At 39.3% G+C, this 20,469-nt stretch overlaps 1 long non-coding RNA gene across 1 annotated transcript in view; it reads left to right on the top strand.

Moving 5' to 3' along the window:
* The first annotated feature begins 4,364 nt into the window (after window positions 1-4,364).
* Window positions 4,365-20,469, top strand: part of LOC120888432 (uncharacterized) — a 62,341-nt gene continuing 46,236 nt past the window's right edge. The window contains exon 1 of the long non-coding RNA XR_013423334.1: window positions 4,365-4,495. This is a non-coding gene — a long non-coding RNA (uncharacterized LOC120888432). The remainder of the gene's footprint in view (window positions 4,496-20,469) is intronic.

The raw sequence follows: 20,469 nt of genomic DNA, 5'->3' as shown, positions 1-20,469 counted from the left end.
AACAAAGCAGGGGTAGGGGTGGTGAGAAAAGGGGGATATCCTGGCAGCTGAGATGTTCTCTACCATCGGGTTAAGGAATTTTCAGTCAGAACAGCTAGTGCAAGGGTCCTGGGACAGAAACAAGCTTGGCATGGAGCGGGTGAGGAAACAGTGGGAGGACAACAAGATACAGAAGTGGTATTGACTGATAACATGGGGTTGTTTAGGTCCTGGTAATGAGCTTTGATTTTTTTGTTTTCCTAGATGCAGTGGGATACCATTGCAGAGTTTAAAGAATGGGAAGAATGTACTTTCGTGTTCTTATAAGTTCTTCCCTTACTTTGTCTTTTAACTTTTAATGCGCATGTCTTTCCCTCTAACTAGAAGTTTGATGTTTAGTGTTGCTTCTCTGTTGATGCTGCTAATGGTGTTGAAAATGCTGTGTGGATGCCCTTTCAATGCTGTAATTATACTAACTCTTTATTTCAGCTTTAGAATGTCGAACTTTTCTGAGAGCATGAGTATACTCAAAAATTCATCAATTCGATAAAGTTTCAATTGGACAACTGAAGTAGCTTTATGCGGTTATTACACTGTCAACAAACATGACCTGCCTTGCTAGCAACACGAGAAGTGCCAAAACACTTGTTAGTGGTTCAAAATCTAAAGTGTGCCTTCTTTACGATTAGGGGTAACTTGATGAGACTTGAATGCCAGCTGACCTTTCGTGCACTTCTCAAAGCAAGACATACAGAGCTAGGAAGAAGAACTGAGATTTCTGATAAAAACTGACAGACAGAGCCATTGCCTTTCCAGTTAAATTTCCTAGGGACTTTCTGCATTTCATCTCCATACGGTATGTGCTTCTGAGAATTTTAAACAAGCAAAGCAACTGTCAAGAAGTGAAAATGAACCCTAACCAAATTTATCAACTTACACAAAACTGAGACATAAATGTAGAAGGTTGGGTGGGGGAGAGCTATTAATAATAAAGAGGTAGTTTTTTTGTGTGTGTTCTGACAGCTAAGAGCATGCATTTAACTCTGAACATTTTATGTGGTTAATACTTAGATTGCTCTTTATTATCCAAATAAGCAACAGTGTGCTTCAGAAGTTGGAAGAATGATCTGTGAGTCTTCGAATGAGGCAGGCCAGGAGCAAGGCATGTGGCTGTTGCCCTCAGGCAGGATTTTTTGGGGACCCAAGGTGTGTGGGTGTAGGGGGCATTGGTGCTAGCCAGTCAGGATTGGTTATTAGATAGGGGACCAGGCACCACTGGCTCTGAGAGAAGTACTGATGCTCTGATCACACTCCATTACTCCTCCATGTTATTAATGAGCCAGATTTCCAAAAGGGAACGTTCCCTTTAAGTATGCAATTTTATATTCACCAGAATGACTTACAAATGGCTTGTACTTAAATGGTGCAACCGTCCAAGTGCCAATCACTTGATCCTCAGACTAGAGTTGTTAATGACTCACTGCTCCAAGAACAGTGTGAAAAACATGGGTCAGAAGATGCTTTACAATAATTTTACTTAAAAATGTTCCCCTAGAGATGGAGGCTTAGGCGGAGATGGTAGTATTCAAGTTGCCTGGGACCTACTCTTCAATGCTAAAATCAGCAGACATCCTCCAGCACTGAGCTAGTTGCCAGGAATGTAATGGTGAGCAGGACAGAAAGGGGCGCTGTGTTTATGGAGGGTTCAGACATGGTGGATAGGAAACGCACACAGTCAGGGCTGACAGGAGGAAATTCAGGCAAGTTGTATTTAAGGCTCATGGAGGAAACCAGCAAGAGACTGAGATTATAAAACAAGGAAGTCATCAAACTAACATATTGTTTGACTTAATTTAGGCAATAAGAGAAAGTCTTGATGTAGATGTGACCTTTTTGTTGAGATGTGAAATAAGAGGTGCTAGTCATGAGAATACTGGGGTGGAAAGGTGAGAGCTTACCAAGCAAAGGGAATGGCACAACTGGGGGTAAGAAAGACTAAGGTATGTTCTAAGCACCAGAGATATACTGAGCAACTAGACCTTGCAGGAGAGAAGGCATGGGCAATGTGAGATGGACCTAGGGACTCCATAGTCATGCGAAGATGTGTGAATTTATGCTAAATGCACTTCTCAGCTACTGAAAGTTTTTAAGTAGGGGAAGATATGCTCAGACTAGGATCTTAGAAAGCGTATTTCCTCTGCATTTCTAAAAATACTCAGCGTATTGATATGATTTGGAGTCTTGACAAAATCAAAGCTCTTCTAAGATTTCAAATTTTCTTCTTCTCATACTACTCAATCTAATATTTATTGAGTATCTACTATATTTTCTATGTAGTAACTATGGACTCATAAAGAATACAGAAGCTTACTGGTTTTTGGAGGGCCTACCACACAAAACCAGAAATCTTCGTATTTATGACCCATGTTCTTTTAACCTGGAGTTCAGAGATTCTAGGTGTTCAATGGGGAAGCAATTCTTTGACTCTGAGAGTCATGAGAATTTCCTTAAAGAACTCTCCATCTCCAGGATTCTAGATTGGCAGCATATTTTAATATTTAAGCAGTTTAGAGGCCTGGCTACAAAAGTCCCATGTAACAATTGTGGAGGTTATTATGCATCTTATGTGTGTGCGTGTGTGTATGGGCCCCTGCACACGTGTGTTTGAAGCTCAGCTCATTTCATTAAGGGACAGCCCTGGCACTATAGCTTGATCAACTTATAACAGTCTTTTTCACCTATGAGTGCTTTACTTCACCAATAATGTTCAAATATGCTGTGATCATCTGTGACATATGTTATGTCAGCAGAGAGAGACAGGATAATTCAAACTTTCCATGTTAAAATTATATAACAGTAAAGAGTTAAACTACTGGCAGATTTAAAGAGGAATCTGGGAGGATCATAGGTCTTCCTCAAGGGATTTTTCTTGTTATTTTTGATGACTTAAAAAATCTCTTTCCTTTACGTCAACTAGAAACTCGCTTTCTAGAATGCTAACGGATGGGCTTCCTGCTATCATAGAGTAAAACATATGTGCCTTAGGCATAAAGACTTATTCTCACCCTGGCTCTTATCTTGGTGAAACAGTCTGCTGACAGTATCACCCTTTGTCTAACCGGGCTTCGAGCTGCTGCAGTCGACACTAAAACCAGAAAAAGAGAGAGGGCACCAGAGATCCTTTGGCTGCCACAGGCATAAGCCACTATCTTCGCCCTGCAAAAATTGCCTGATTCCTTTTCTTGATAAAACTAGACATGAGTTTAAAAACATCACTTAAAAACATAAACCTCAAATACCTAAGTCCTTACTTCTCTTCCTTTATCATTCGCTAGAGCCTTTGAGAATTGGAAGGGGGTGGGTAACTGCTTGTAATGAAATGCACTTAAAGAGAGGGAGATGTTAGATTCCATTTTTGAGGCATGGTTGATAGAAGCATTATCTCTGGAGGGCTTATTCAATCAAGAGCCCGAGCTGCTGAAGCAAGCAGAGATTAAGCGATGAAGAAAGGGTTTCATCAAGGCACCAAAGCACACTCTGCTGGCGAAGCCTTCCACTGGCTTTCCTGAGCTCTGGCTCTCCTAAAACACACACTTCCAGATGGACAACCTCAGGTGACAATTCCCTGAGAGGCCTCAAAGCTTGGTCTTTTGCAAAGCCTTCATGTTCTCTGCCTTGCTCACCCAATCCATTTCTCAGCATTGTTCTATCTGAGTTCTCCACTCGTGCCCAGTGTCATATCCATCCCAAATGTTCCATTGACCTGAAGACTCTCCTCCACTTACCTCTTCCACTTGCCTCTGTTCCTGATACTCTTATCACCTTCAATGACCCAAGACAATTGTTATCTTCTTCATAACCCTTTTCAGATCATTACCACTTATTTTCTGTTCCTAGATATTTGGCTTCCGTTCCCTTGTTTTAACATTTCCACATTCCTTTCTGCATTCTGGTTGTGTTTCTATACCCGCTCTTCTTCACACTTTTAAGTTTCTGGAAGAAAACGAACCATTTTCAGTCCTATGTCTTTTTTCAGAAACTAGAACATCCAAAGAACATTTATTGAATCATCCTAATAAGTTACTAGAGAAAACTAGAGAAGACATTCATAATCTCTGTTCTCATGGAGTTTATATTCTGGTAGGAGACAAAATAAATAGGACGCATAGGCGAACAAAAGGTTTTGAGATAAGAGAGTCTCTAGGAGAAAGGAAATTCCATTAAATAAGGTTTAGGAGCAGGTGTCTTTGTAGTGGTGGCCAAGGGAATAGGAAATGGCCAGAGGGGCAGGCCCAATGGAGCATTCTGGGGAGTAAGATCAACAAAATCTTGAGGCAGGATACAGCTTGTTGTTTGCAAGATGAGAAATCATTTTTGTGGGAAGGAGAGGAAAGGCAGGAGTTGGAGCTAGATAGATAGGCAGGTGCCAGGTGATCAGGACAAGAAGCTGAGACTCTATTTCAACTGCAGTGGGGAGCCGTTGGGGAAGCTATCGTGTGATTCATGTTTTTCAAAGGTAATGTTGGTATTTGTTGCATTAAACTATCTCTTCAAAAGACTAAGGCTTATTTACTGTGGTTGATTTTTAATGATCTTTCTTCACGTGAAATATCTGCAGAGTTCAAGGACTCATAGAGTAAAACAAGCAGATATTAAAAAAACAGAAGAATACTTTTATGTTTATTATCTCGTCTGGTTTAGTTTTAATTGTCTCAGTTCTACTAATATATGAAACAGGTTTTGCCAAGCTATCTTCAAGTATAAATAGAACATTGGAGAATAAGGACGATAGGAGTTTATGTGAGTGCGGGTACTCCTTTTACTGAATTCATAGAACATATGTTTTAAAATACAATAGCACAATAACTTGTCCTTGTAATTAAAAATCTCCTCCCTTTACTTTGTTTCTTGCTTCATCCAGGGTTACCCCTCATAAATGGAAAAATATATATATATTTTATTGTTCAAAGCAGGAGTCTGCTCATACCTGGAAATAATTAATTTAACGTTTTCAGATTTTTTTGTAGTCTCAGAGACCTTTGCTGATCTTTCTTCCACTAACAATAAATAAGTGAAGTGGCACTTATTATTTAAAGCAGATGAAAAGAATGGACAAGAAATGTGATAGGAATAACAACTTTTAGATGTAAAAATTAGGGAGAGTCAAAAGAACAGACTTTATGCTTAAAGAAATTCAATTCTATTACTTTTAGAAAAATTTTCTGGTAATAATGCAGCAAGCTTATATTGAAGGCCACATATTTGTAGCTGAAAAGGCTGAAAATAGTTCACACAATGAAACCTAATTCTAAGGCAAACTGACATAAACCAAATGCTCATGATAGATCCACCTACATGTCATAAATAGAACGGGAACTGCAACAGTGGGAGTCTAGTCCATCTCTAATTTTATTCTTATTGGTACACATCTTGATTAGTTTGAAGATAGAATAAATATTTCAATTAACTTAAACATAATCACTCCAGGATGTGTTTCTAGGATCAAGGTCCTCTGGGAGAAACGGTTTAACAAGTATGATTAATGACAAAATTTATCATGAAATTAGCTTGCTAAAATTTCTAAAATTTTTGAAAATAATTTTTGTGGTGACAATCACTGAAAGAGGTAAAATTATTAGATGCATATTAGTAGCCTTTAAGCATTTTATGAAGTAACCCAGTAAAATTGACTTTTACCCAAGCTCACTGTACCCACTTTATTGGCAACATTTCATCTGTGGGTTGTTGTTGAGACATTTTTACTGTTTACCAGATGGGGTAAGATTTTTACATAACTTAAAACATCTGCTCTCATTGCAGTCCAATATGATCATCTATTTATATTTTTTTGAATTTTATTATTCATTTTCTTGAAAATGCTTTCAGAAGGACAAGTTTACATGGTATTTGCCAAAGACATTTAACTTTTCCCTACATTTTTCTTATTTATCTTCGATTGGCATAAGCCATATTGTGAGTCATAAATGTAGTGAAATATTTAGATATATCTCCTTTTTATGAAATACTTGATTTCACAAATTAACTGTTGTTAATATCACCTCTGCTTTCATATATACACCTGCATGTAATCATTTCAGCATAAATATAAAACACAGAAAAAAATTTTAGTTTGTGCCAAGGGTCTGACAGACATTAAAGACTTCATAAAATATTCTGAGGACTAATGCTTATCCTTAAAGAATAGAAGAAAAAAGTAAGTGAAATAGAAAAAGAAAGGAAATCATTTACTGGGACACTGAACAAGTTAATAATAAGACACACTTTTGTGTAATTTACAAAGCACTTTTTCAAGTAACAATCAAAATCGAATATAGATGTTATTATTGTCTCATTATGTAAATGAGAAAACAAAAGCCTAAGGACAACTCACCCCAGGTCAGTGGTAAAACCACAGGAACTCAGACCACAGTCTCTGCCTCTTCCCATTTCATCACAGTCAAGTGTGAGATACTGAATTCTTGGAGACCTAAATGGAGGCACATAGGTTCATGATTCTGAGAGCTGAGGATGATGACTCTCTTTATGTTTAAGAGTGGCACAGAGTGTTCAGGCCTGAAGCTCCTCATGGGTCATGATGTCTTGTAGGTGTAGTGTGTGGGTTGTGTTCTCCTAAAGGCATGCCTGGTCCTAAACCATTATCCTTGAATGTGATTTTATTTGGCAATAATCTTTGCAAATGTAATTAAGTTAAAGACCTTGAGATGAGATCACCCTGAATTTAGGTTGAGCTCTGAATCCAAAGTCAAGTATCTTTATACGAAATAAAAATAAAGAAGGCAAACAAACAGTAGCCACATAAAGATGGCCAAGGAACACCAAGAATTAGTCAGAGACACCAGAAGACAGGAGAAAAACATGCAATATATTCTCCCTCAGAACCTCCAGAGGGAATCAACTAAGCCAACTCAACACCTTGATTTTGATTTTGTACTTCTGGTGTCTAGAGCTGTGAGAGATTAATTTACTGTTTTTTAAGTCACCAAATTTGTGCTAATTTTTTTTTAGTGACAGCCTAGGAAACTAATATAGCTGGACTCTCTTTAGAAACCATGAAAAGAATAATATACCAAAACCAGAATTTGAAGTACATTTGTTTGATACAGAAAACAGGAAAAAAAAATGGCAAGATAACCAAAAGATACTGATTGAAAAAGATTAAGAAGCAAAACTATTAGTGGAAGCCAACAAGTCTTTTCTGATGCTCCTATTGGCCTGTTTTCTTTCCCCTGAAATATAAAAAGTGTGAATGTGATTCAGGAGATTAGCAGCCTAGGACATCTGCTAATTAATTATGTGACCCTGAGAAAGTTGCCGAGCCCCTCAGAATCTCCTGGATGAAGCTGGTACACTTCCAGTTAGACTGTGCACTTCCTCACCTGAAGGCCAGTTGGCTTAGCACCACTATTTACCCTGGAGTAAAGACGGTTTGATGGAATGAAGGTTTTGAAACCAAAGCTTGTGGGTACAAATCTTACCTCTTCCCCTTAGTAGATATGAAATCAAAAGCAGGCTGGTAAATCTCAGCCTTGTTTCCATTCTGTTAAGATCATTACACATTCTCTAGAAGACACTGAGTGGGTTAAATGGAATAATATACGTAAAATACATTTTTGGTTTTTTGCAGGTAGTTGGTTCTCATAAATGCTTTTTTCTTCCTCCACTAAACTTTAACTTTTGCCTCAGTTCCTTCAGTTTTTTATGTTTCTCAATCCCAGAGACTTTCCTAATTACGGACACACAGTATTCTCAATCTCTTTTTAAAAATTTCCATTTTTGAATATTTTCATCCTCAGTGAACTTTCTGGCTCTGTCGTTTTCATATCACTGAATGACTAGAGGATATGTATTATGTTTCCTTTCATTAATTTTAAGAAAATAATAGGTTGGCTGCTGAGGGCCATTGCCAAGTAGGAATGACGCATCGAAATTTCCTTGCCAGCGTACCCCATGTTAAATGGACTTGCCTTGGAATTTCGCTGTTGACATTGCATGTAAGGTGACCTTGCTCAAGGACCAGGGCGGATCCGGGTTTAGAGATGATCAGGTTTGAGGAAGTATCCCACTCCTTGAGTTTAAGGTGTTCCCGGTTTAAGACAATAGGGGTTTTAGGGAAGTTGGAGGTTGAAGATTAATGCTGCTGGGATTAGGGTGTTCCTGCTGCTTGTTCAAATGGGATTTGGAAAAAAAGCCTCGTGGAGTAGATGAATTGGGCTGGGAGATTTTGGATTTCCCCTGAACGTGTGTGGAGGCCCGTGTGAGTTTGGGGAATAAAGAATTGCTGTTTGAATCTACAAAGCTGTGAGTGGCTCGTGATTCAGTGCCAAGCCGAGACACTGGCAGTTGGCTATGTGTATATTCTTTCAAGCTATACACTCAGAACACCTCATATATCTCCCAATTTGAAAATCTGTGGACTAATATTCTAACATTGACTCACTAGAAACCATGCCCTGACATTGTCTGGCAAATGGAATGACAGTTTATCTATGAGTTGGGGGAAGAGCTTTATAAATGAGAAAACTTTTTGTGTATACCTATAATGCACCTGAAAGATCACACATTTGCATAAAAATTTGGCCTGACTAAAAGCAATACTATATGAAAAAGGTCAGGGGCCCATAAATAATAATAAAACACCCTTAAAATCTAGATGAACTCTACTATTCAGTCTCATTGGTATTTTCCAGTTAAAAGAAACAAATTCCAGCAGCCAATGAATTTGGAAATAAATCTCTAACTCATTGCTTATCCTCTAAGGGTAGTAGGATATATCACTGAGCAGCACTTAGGAAAATCCCCACTTTTCTCTTCTCTGTTTCCACCACACACTTGAAATTGCTCTGGAGAATTCTCTGTAGCTCACAGACTTCAATTTCTGAACCCAGAGTAATTCCTCCTGTCTCTATCTACTGTGTTCCTTCACAATTCACATTGACCTGTCCTATCCAGCTGCATAAACCTCCTTCTGTTCAAAAGCTATAGGGAGGTGGGAGCAGGGTGACATATGCTTGTAATCTCAGAGTCTCTGGAGCCTGAGGCAGAAGGATCACAAGTTCAAAGCCAGACTCAGAAACTTAGTGAGACCCAAAGCCACTTATTGAGATCCAGTCCCAAAATAAAAGATAAAAGACTAAGGATGTGGCTCAGTGGTGAAGCACCCCTGAGTTCAGCCCTTGGTACCAAACCAAGAAAGCCGTAGGGAGGAGAGGGTTAGCCTAGGCAATGCCAGAATTCCCTTCCTTGGACTAGGGGAGAGGTTGTGAATGTTCATGTAAAGATTAATTTTTAGTTCTGTCACAATATTAATAACTTTATGATTATAAATTTATAACTTCAGATATATTATTACATATCATATTTTCTCTTTAAAACATCCTGTAAGAATCTTATAATACATCATTATATTTCCGAGACTGAGTCTCCAAAGAGGTTTCTAACTTGTCTAAGAGAAGCATAGAGGGAGACCTTGAACCCAGGGGTGAATAGCCACTGAGCCATATCCTCAGTCCTTTTCATTTTTTAATTTTAAGACAGGGTCTTACTAAGTTGCATAGGTCCTTGGTAACTTGCTGAGGCTGGATTTGAACTTGTGACCCTCCTGCCTCTGCCTTCTAAGCCTCTGGGATTACAGGTGTGTGCCACTGTGCCAGACTTTGGCTCATGGTCTCAATTCAGTCTACAACCAATAGACTCAGTTGTTTTGGGCTGTGGCAATTAGGACATGGTAAAACATAAGTGATCACTTCATGGTCAGCAAGCAGACAGAGAAAAAAGGGCAGGGTCTCTCTGCCATTTCAAGGGCTAATCCCCACTGATTTAAAGATCTCCCAATAAGTCCCCAATTCTTAAAGATTCCACAACCTCCCAACATCAACACCCCAGGGACCAAGTCTTTAACACATGGGCCTTGGGGGGAGATTCAAGATCCAAACAGTAGCATTGGGTTTTTTCATTTCTAGCCCTAAGATTTTTCCCCTGTCTCTCTGCTCTATGTATGTATGTATGTATCTATCTATCTATCTATCATCTCTCTCTCTCTCTCTCTCTCTCTCTTTCTCTCTCTCTGTCACTCAGCTGTCCATCACTGCCTCACTGTACCCTTTGAAATGATGTTGTAATTCTTGGTCTGAGAATAGAATCCAGGAGGCAATAGTCAGGGATGGTTGATATCTCTCCAACCACATAGTGGTGTGTGATATGAGCTGTTCCTTGTAGTCTACCAGCTCTGAAGCTGTCAGTACTTTCTAAAACCAAAGAGAAACTATCAGATGGGAGGGCCAAAAGGGGAGAAATATGGCAATGAGACAATTTTATGGGATGGATATATTATAAAACTTTACTATCACTTATTCCTAATTCTACCTTGCCCAAGTAATGTGTCTGACCCAAATGTAATGCAATAAAAATAAAATGAAATAATTAATTCCCCAGTCCACAAGTGGAAATCAAAAGCCAGTGGACAGGGAGTTTTCCAAGTAAAGAAATATCATTGAAAATATGAATAAATTATAACAGAGTTTTGCTATTAATTAACCATTCCATCCAAAGACCTCTCTTGGGTAGAAAGAAAAGAGTTTTTAAAAGCCTTCTTAAAACCTTCTTGAAAGTTCACCGGGGTCATATTCTTATTCTGTGCTCATTATAATCCCCATCTCAGTTATCCTACTGAAAATTATTTTCAAAACACATGCTTTGTTAAAAATGAATTAAGTAGAAACATAAGATCTCTCTTCCTAGTTAGACATCACCAAACTTTCCCTGAGCAGGGCCAAACAGTAAATGCTTTAGGTTTGAGAGCCATATGGTGTCTTTCAACTATTTAACTCTACATTGGCAATTCCAAAGCAGCAATGGACATAAATGAATGATGTGACTCTGCTCTAAACATCATTTACAAAAATAGGCAGTGGGATGGATTTGGCTCACTGACTGTGGTTTGTGGATCCCTTTTCTAAATCAAACCCCAGACGTGTGATTTTGCTGAATTTAAAAGCAAGAGAAAGATCTGTGTATGTGGCTGGACATAGCGACATTAATCTATCTCAATTTCATTAATCTATGTAATACTGTCAGCTCAATTCTCTTTCCGTGTGATTTCAGAAATCTTTTTATCCTTCTATAGCTAAGAAACAAAGTTTCAGTTCTCATGAAGGGTCAGTCAGCTTTGTAGGGGAATGAAAGCAATTGCAATGGGAAAAACAAATATTCTCTCTTACCAAACTTTTAAGATAGAAAAGTGGAGAAATAAAAACTTCATTAGCAGCCAGAACTGAGCCTGAGATGCTCATTGATTTTGAAAGCACCAAATAGGCGAAAAAAAAATGAATACATCAATCTTTCAGAATCGATGCATCTCTCTGCAAATAAAGCTAACTTTCAATTTCAACCCCTTTCTCTCCTCATCCACCAAAGAGATACCAGAAACCAGCCCTCCCTGAGTTAAACTGCAGTATAGTGCCGAGCAAAGATTCTTGGTATATAAATTCCCAGCAAAATGGCAACCACACTGCAAACTGTAGAAAATGTAACATAAGATCCACAGAGAAGCCCACTAAATGGATGGGAGGCAAACAGCTGCGAGCTGTCTCTTTCAGCACCTGACCTCCTGAGATGCTTAACAAAATAGCCTATAAAGTATTACTCTCTCATCAGTGCCAACAGGCATTTGTGGAGAGATAAATAAAGCTATTTTCCAAAATGGGAAATATTCCGGTGTGCTTGTATTGAAATGACAGTTTCTTTATGGGATAGAAGATGGGCAGGAACACGCCAGCCAGGTAGTTGCCCCTGTGCCTACCACCAGTAGAAGGTCTATAATGAGATTCCAAATTAGATTGCTGAACCTCAAAGACAAGGTGCTTCACATCTGTGAGATGTTCAGCTTGACTTTATAATGAGTTCACCGAGCAGAATGAACCACACTTGAAATCAAATACTTTGCATGCAGGATGAAATAAGTGGGGATCAATCATAGTCAGGGAAGTGGCAATCGCTCTGAATGTAATGATACACTGAGCTAGAGGGGAAAAAAAAAAGTGTGAGTGTAAAATGGAGTGGGTGAAAGAACCAGTTTGTGGATAACACAAATGGGAACTTTTGTGCTGGGACCCAGCTGCGTGTGTTAGCTTGTAGAGATGATACCTTTTGTAGGATGGAGAGAAAGATGAAAGGTACATGCTGCCTACCCACGCACATCAACCCCACTCAGGGTGCAGCTATGAACACCGCCATCTTAGGGAGCATTTTCTGAGTACATTCTTCTTGCAGGCTTTCAGCTGGTGACAGCGGTTGGAAACCAAACAAATCAGTCTTGGTAACAAGGTTGTTTTGTTTTGCACACAGCTTAGATACTAGATGAAGTCAGGTTAGCCCACCTGTGGCATGACTGAGTGTCAACAAATTCCTGAGGCAAATCTTTGAGTCACTTTCTTCCCCGCAAGTGGCCAAAGTGCTGCAAAGAATGCAGAGGCTCCCAGATGCCAGGGCTTCTCACTGCACAGGTAACTCACTCCAAGAATCCCTGAGGTGAGTGTCGACACAAAGCTCTGCAGGCTGGCATGGCCACCACGCCAGTAACCTGGGGCCTTTGATCCCAGCCACACTGCCATGATTAGTGTACCTGTCAGGGCCAGGGTCCTCCCAAGGTGAGGGTCGGCTGCTGGAAACAATCAAGGATGCCTCAGGTGTGACCCTTTCTCAGAACCAATATCGTTACCTGTTTCGATGTCTAGTGGGGAAATGTCACTGGAGGCCTCATTAACAGCAGACAGTACAGAGAGTCATAGTATAACTTCTGGCCTTTCTGCAGGATTTGAAGCTTATATTACAGAAGGAAGAAAAAGAACAGATGTCATGACTTGTCTTTTCCTTTTTTCATCCTGAAACTGTCACTCATGGGTTCCAAACAGAATAAAAAGAGCCAAAAGGAAGCCCAGTGAGTGGCCTGGCTGGGTAGGTCATGCTAGTTTGTTGTAGTCATTGTTTTTACTGGAAAAGACAGTGACCCAGGGTTCCTCTCCCTGCCTTTTCTTTTAAAGATTCTCTTTTGACTGACACAGCCATTTGGCTGTCAAGCCCCATCCAGATCCCAGTAGATATCTGCCTGGGTCAATACTGGACATGGCCCTGCTGCTGGCCTCAGGCTGCCTTCTGGAGTCTTCTGGAAGGCTTTCTGGAAAGTCACAGGGAAGCAAGCGAGTGTGTTTCATCCTCTCTGTCCCTCACTGTGTCCACTAATGAAAGCTTTCTGCTTTGAGGGGAGAAAGAAGCTGTCCTGGCTGGTGCTCTCTTGTTCCCTGGTAAGATTACAGGACTGGAGGGGAGGTACATTTTGGATAGCAGTCTCTGGCTGCTGCTATAGTTCCTTTTCTACCTCACCCTGCAATTTAAGCTGTGTTCTCAGCTTGGCAAGGGAGTAGAACAGGAGTGATAAGATTAAAGATTCAGGTTGGAGCAAAGTAGGGGCATGCTGTGTAAACAGAGTTAAACAATGCTATTGGGTGGGAGGCACCTACAGGAAATGGTCCTTGAATCTCCCAACACTGTTATTCTAGGGGAACAGTAAGGAAATAGAATGGCCATTGCTGTTTATTAAATATATATGCAGAGGTAGTGTACATTATATGTATATGCAGAGATATGTATACCATAGTTATGACACACGGAACGCAACAGTAACCTTTGCTGTTGAGGAGACAAGGAGACCATGGTCTGTCATTAAGATGAGCACAAATCGATCCATCCAGAGCGTTCAAGGGCATACCATTATAAGAGGTGCTATTGTTCTGCTATTTGTCTCCTACTCTCTTTCTTTTAAATGTATTTCTCTCCAATCCATTGAATTTTTTCCCCTTATTTCTTGGCTCTCTTAGGAAAAATTCTATGTACTTTTCTAAGTTCACTCTCATTTTGCTATTCTGGTCCATGTCCTCATTCCTAGGGGAAAGACATGGCTAGAATTCTTGTGTGTATGACTGATAAAGCCTTTAGAAAAAGAGATAATGAGGCAGAGACCAACAGAGACTCAAAGAATCTCCCGCATAGATATAACACAACAACTATGTCATCTCAGAAGAAGTCCTGCCATTAATATGCCAGGCATGGGAGTCCTTGTCTGAGTGGTCAGGCAGGTGGTCAGCATTTACTGAGGGCCTACAGTGCTGCAGACAACTGTCCCAGTCACAGTAGGGAATTACATAGGAACAAGCCTTTCTAATAAAAATAAGAGGAACAGATCAGAAAGTACTGAAAATACACAGTAAAATTTAGAGACATCTGTAATGCAGTACATTGCTACCTCAGCACTGTGGAGGTTGCTACAGTGACCGAAACAACCAGAGTCTGCAGAGGATAGTCTGCCTCGTAGGGAAGCAGATCTTGAATATCTGGACAAATTTACATCTAGTAGAAAAGAGACTAAACTAGATGTTCAGTGGGCTGCAGTAGTGAGGGAGAAAGCTACAGGAAGAACCTCATTGCTCCTGGATTTTCTTGCCCCAGCTACTCTGAGACCCCTTCCAATACATGTTCCATCTTAGCTAGGTATGGACATTTTGGCAAAGTAAGCCCCTTTTCTGTGAATGCCAGAAAACTTGAAGCTTTAGGAAACAAAGATTGCTTTCATCTAAGCACAGGTGCATCACTGTGTCTTCTGTCTCATGAAGTGACATCTAAATGAAGAATCTTACTTCCCTTATCTTACATGCCAGTAAGATCATAGCAATATGCTAGCACTTTCTCTGGCCCTTCCAAATTTGCTAGGCAGTTCAAATGTCATTTGGCAGCTAATAAATAAATAGGCAATGAAGTCTTTCAATGCTACTGTTTTGGATGTTTCCTCAATTGTGGGTTTTGTTCTATGCTTGCTATCATCTTCTTGGCTCTGTGGTCCAGCTGTAATCTGTGCTTCTGTCCTTTGTGTTTTGGGGAAACTTCTGGACTCCTTTAGATTATTAGACAATAGCAACTAACTCTACTTCCATGCTTGGTTTCCATGTTTCCAGCATAGGAGGGAGGGGGTAGCACCATCATTGGCTGGGTTCTTTCCTTGACTTCCTTTCTTGCACCAATTCCCTCTTGCCTACCCCCTATACATCATCAAAGGAGGTCTGTTAGCTTTCTATTGATGTGACTAAATCCTTGAGGAAAAAAATCAGCTTAATGGGAAAAAAGCTTCATTTTGGCTCATGCATTCAGAGGTTTTGTTCCTTTCTTGATTGACTCCATTGCTTTGGAGCCTATGGCAAAGCAGAACATCATGGCAGGGAGCACGTGGTGGAGCAAAGTTGCTTATCTCATGGTGGCTGGGAAGCAGAGAGAGAGACAGAGAGAAGGAGAGAGAGAAAGGGGTTTGAGTTTCAATATCCCCTCCAAGGGCACTCCCCCAAAGACCTAACCACCTCTCATTAGATCCCACCTACTACAGGTTTCACCACTTTCCAGTACCTCCGGTGGCTGGCCACCAAGCCTTTAGCACATGTGCCTCTGGGGTACATCTAAGAAGCAAACCATAATATGAGCATTCTGCTATGGATGTTCCAGTTCTTGTACTGATTAAGGAAAGAATACTGCTGAAATAATTTCCAAGAAATAAGGAAATAATTTTTACAAAACTAAAATACTGATAGAATAGAAGGTGTCACATCTAGGGGAGTTCATTATCTTTTCATTACTCCAGTATTCTTCAACTTGGAGTGATTTTTCCCTTTTTCATAAGGGACAGTTGGTAATATATCTAGGGGAATTTTTGGTCGCCATAACTGTATTGGGGAAAAGCAGAAGTTTGCTATCTATACTTGTCAGTAGAGGTCAGGAAAATCTCCAAATGTTGTTCAATGCATTTGTCAGGATTTATCGAGTGTTGATCATGCCACAGATGAGAAACTCTGAACTACCTTAACCATAACAAAGCCCAGTTGTTCACATTTAGTAATCCAGTTCACCTAGGAAGAAAAGAGTGTGTTTTCCATAGCTAGAAAAATGGCTGTATTTTTTCTTTAGAACATATTTTTTTGTACTTGGCTCCTCCCCTTACTCAATTTCTAAGAAATGACCTATATACTGAAGATCAGCAAACTTTTTCTGTGCCAGAGAGTAATTGTTTCAGGTGTTTTGGGGCTAAGATGTGAAATTAAAGATGTTTATATAACAAGAGAGAAAACTCCTGTCACATCCCTTAAGTTTGCCTGAAATGCACAGTTCCTCCAGGGAGCTGTGGTTCTGTGGAAGCATTCTCTGGAGAAAGTGCATCGGGCTCAAGAAGGTGGGGCTTTCAAAATTGACTCCTGGACTGATTCCAATACTCCATGTTAACAGCGAAACCCTTAATACTCATGGGGTGAGGAGTCCAGGACAAAAAGGCTCAGCTGCCTGATGGAGAAGCAAATGCTAAGTGTGGAGCATGGGGCACTGTGTGGACACCCTTCTTGGTCTTCACATGGCTCATTGTGCCAGACTGCTCAAGGGGTGCCTACAGGCTCTAGAGAAATGGGAGAATTTGGCTTGTGGGCTATACTTTAACAACCTCCAATCTCTCCCATCCAGATTATGTATTTTGCCATCTTCCATTTTCTCTGAGAGGATATTTCATTTCAATCTGAAGAGAATTTCCAAATATTTTTGGAGTTTTTTTTTTTTTAGCAACAATGGAATTTAACTTAAACATGGAGGAAAATCACATTTAAGGGTTGTTTTCTCTAAATGGAATCAGCCTTGTTCACAGCACCATAAGAATAAAGCTTTGAGTTTCTAGCCCTTGCATCCAATAACCTACTACTTTACAAAATACCTGGAGACTATTAGGTAGAAACTGTTCTCCATTCCCTCAACCTGTAAGTTAACAGGGGAATATATTGGTCTGGTTTTATTGGTAGAATGGGCACGAAAATTAGACTAAATAAGCTAAAGATATTTTTAAATAAAAAAATAAATAATTATTAGAAAAATGCCAAGAACCATCACTTTCTCCATTCTTTCTGAAAGAGCTACACCCTCTTCTACTCTCCTTCTTTCCAGTGGGTCTTTCCACCTATGTTCTTGGTACTCATCTATTTTTTTTAATCTCCACAGAAATAAGCTTTTTAACAGTCTCTCCTTGGTATCTGTGAAAATTCTCCATAAGCACCATTCTACATGGTGAAACTTTTAGAAGCATTCTCATTGTACATATTAGGAAATAGCACATAGAGCTTGGTAACACAATTACAGTATAACTCCATGGTGAGGTCCTAGAGAGTGCAGGAAGAAAAAAAAAGTCTATTTACTTGGTTATTTTCTTCTCATCCTCAAATTAGAGTTCTCCAGGTTTATGTCCTCCATACTTTACCTTCTTATTCTATGTGATTCACGTAGAAGGAGCATGTGTACTGGGAAAGATAGTGGTACAGTGTTGGATACGTTGGCTTTTGAGATGCCTGTGCTAGTTCTGTCTCATAAAGAAATGGATGATAAAAGTCCATCTAAGTGAATTCATTGCCTCCTATGACTTAAGAGTGTATGAATTAAGAGCCCACATCTATACCGGAAATTCTGACTTTTCTTCAAAATTGCACACTCTTAACATCCAGTTTTTATTGGAAAGCTCTTGCTGCATGCCCTGTAGGTATCTCAAAACCAACGTATCTAACATATCCAACAGCTCACTCATTATCTTTCAGGTAAATACTTTCTCTTTGTACTTACAGGGCTTACTGTGACCAACATGTCAATTGTGCTAGGGCTGAGAAATCTCCATTATTTCTGTGCTAACATTCACTCACTCCATGATCTAATTTCTGAGACCATTCCACGCTCCTTATTCAATATACAAATGTGCACCAAGATTCTATTTCCTTAATATTTCATTCTTTATGTCCCCCTGCTTTACTATCAACACCTTAGACAGGTTTTTATCATCTTTTATCATGATTATTGTTATAATATACCAGTTGGCCTCCCTGATGAAAGTTTTAACCCTCTTCTCAATATTGGAGTTAGAGGGACTTGTCAAAAATGAGACCAAAAATCATGTTAATTTTCCATGTAAACTTTTTTTCTGGGGTTCTCATAGCCCTTGAAAATAAAATAGAAACTATTCCACATTCTGGTCTTATATAACTGGCAGACATTATTTATCCTCTGGACTTATCACCACATTTCTTTAGCACTATTTGCCATGGACTTGCACTTACAAATATTTAATGTCATACCAAAACTTCCCTAAATTTATGATACCATTTTTACTGCCATTTATAATTTAGGAAACTGAGGTACAAAGCCTTTAGGAAACTGTCCAAGATCAAACAGCTGGGAACTATATATTTGGAATATGAACCTGCATGGTTTGATTTCAGAACACAGAATATTCTTTGCCCCTGTTCCCCACTACCAGGAGAAAGAAAATGCTTAGGAGCACATTTATCCCCTCCTTTTCTTTTTTGGGCCACAGTTGCACAAAATTGGTTTAGTGTTAGTTTTACGACACATGTAATATTGTCATGCATGGATATTATTATTTTTAATAATATAATAAATACTCTAAAATGCTATCTAATGTACAACTTAAGCCCTTGACAATATTCTGAACCTAAAAATATGATCCATCCACTTTATTTTCTTTCTTTTAGTTCCCTGAAGTAACCATCATTTTGAATTTACTTTTAAAAACAGTCTTATTGCTATCATATGTCTCCCTAAAACATATATATTTCTATTTTAGATGCATTTTACTTCAAAAAAGCTATCACAATTTATGTAATATTTTGGGACATATTGTGAAGATTGATCTTTATTACCATAGTCTGATCATTACAAAGCAAACAATCGTGCAAATATTACTACATTTTGTTGATCTATTCTTCCATGAATGGGCTTTGGATTGTAGCCAGGACTTAGTCACTGTGAACAGTGCTACTGTGTATATGTTTCCTATGCATGTGCACACAAATGTCCTTGGAGCAGAGTTCTTCATATTCTTCATCCTCAAGCGATATCACTTTCTCTCTGGTGACATTAGGGTCATTCAGTCATTCAAAAATATTTATTGAGTACCTACTGTGTGGCCAAAACTGCTATAGGTATTAAAAAAAACCAGACAAAACAATTTACTCTCATAAAGCTAATGGATGAGATGGATAAAACACAAGTAAGAAAATAAATATAAAAGTAAATAGCAGTTTGTCATCCCATCTATCACTTAGCAGTTAATACTACAGCAATTCTAAAGTACTTGCACCCGAGATTTGATTTCTCCAAATCTTTGCTCATATTGTTCATTGTACATAAAATTCTTTTGATTCCTCATTTTTCTAGCTAACTTTAATTTCCTTTTGTCTTTGGAGATTCAGTTTAGATATCACCTGCCTTGTAAAGCTTTATGTGATACCTTTGACCAGGGTAAAGTCACCTTCTTTGCACTCAAATAGCTCCTTATCATGCCTTTATCATATTTCTTCCACTTTCTTCTTCCTCTAATCAAATCTTAGTTGTCTTTTAATAGCTCTATAACCAGGGTGATAAAAGGTTTTCAATAGATGATTATTAAAAAAAACTAAAACGATTCTCAAAATTCTGGGATTGAATCTTCTGTAGGAATCTGACCTTAGGATTTTTGGGTAAGAAAGAATTTCAGCTCTGTGTAGGAGGATTATTGGAGGTAGAGGTGATGATGAGAAACTGCCTTTATGCGGTAAAAGCAGATGCAGTCTGGCTATGCTCTTACTCAAAGGAATGAGACAGGCTTCTCATTAAAGAGCAGTGCCCTAGAAATCACCTAGAAGACCTGGATGGTGTTTGTAGTGGACAATGAGTGCCGCAGTCTGGCTGGGCACAAATCACGAGCCACTGAAGCAGGAACAAACTTTATTTCTGAACTCCACCAGCACACTCCACATACACTCCCGGGAAAAAATGCTGACCCATGCCACCTGGCTCCTCCTGGGACACCCTACTCCAACAGGAAATCCCTCCTCTGGAATTCCCTCCTACCGCACTTCCCCACCAATGGGAACTCTCCTGGAGTCCCGCAGGAGAGCTCCAAAGTAGCAGGCCTAGGCAGACAGCAGGGGTCTAATCTCCAATTGAATGCACATCTTAACATAATCATTATCATCTCAAAGGCTTGCTGGGGTCACCTTCCAACCAAAAATGCCATGCATCATTCCTACTTGGCTATGGAATGAGCACATGAAATAGTGAAAAGAACAATCTGCAGTGTGGGTCGTGACTGAAGGACAGGAGTATAGATGCCCTACAGTCACCCCTTTCATTCACAAGAGATTTTTCTCACCAAGGGAAAAAAAAATGCTTCCCAATATAAACTTTCTATCTATCTATTTATTTATTTATTTTAGTCACTTTTATTTTTTTAAATACATGACAGCAGAATGCATCACAATTCTTATTATACATATAGAACACAATTTTTCATATCTCTGGTTGTATATAAAGTATGTTCACACCAATTCATGTCTTCATACATGTACTTTGGATAAT

Source organism: Ictidomys tridecemlineatus, chromosome 6, assembly GCF_052094955.1.
Source record: "Ictidomys tridecemlineatus isolate mIctTri1 chromosome 6, mIctTri1.hap1, whole genome shotgun sequence".
Lineage (NCBI taxonomy): Eukaryota > Metazoa > Chordata > Mammalia > Rodentia > Sciuridae > Ictidomys > Ictidomys tridecemlineatus.
The sequence above is the reverse complement of the archived record's forward strand: the minus strand, read 5'-3'. Positions and strand labels throughout refer to the sequence as shown.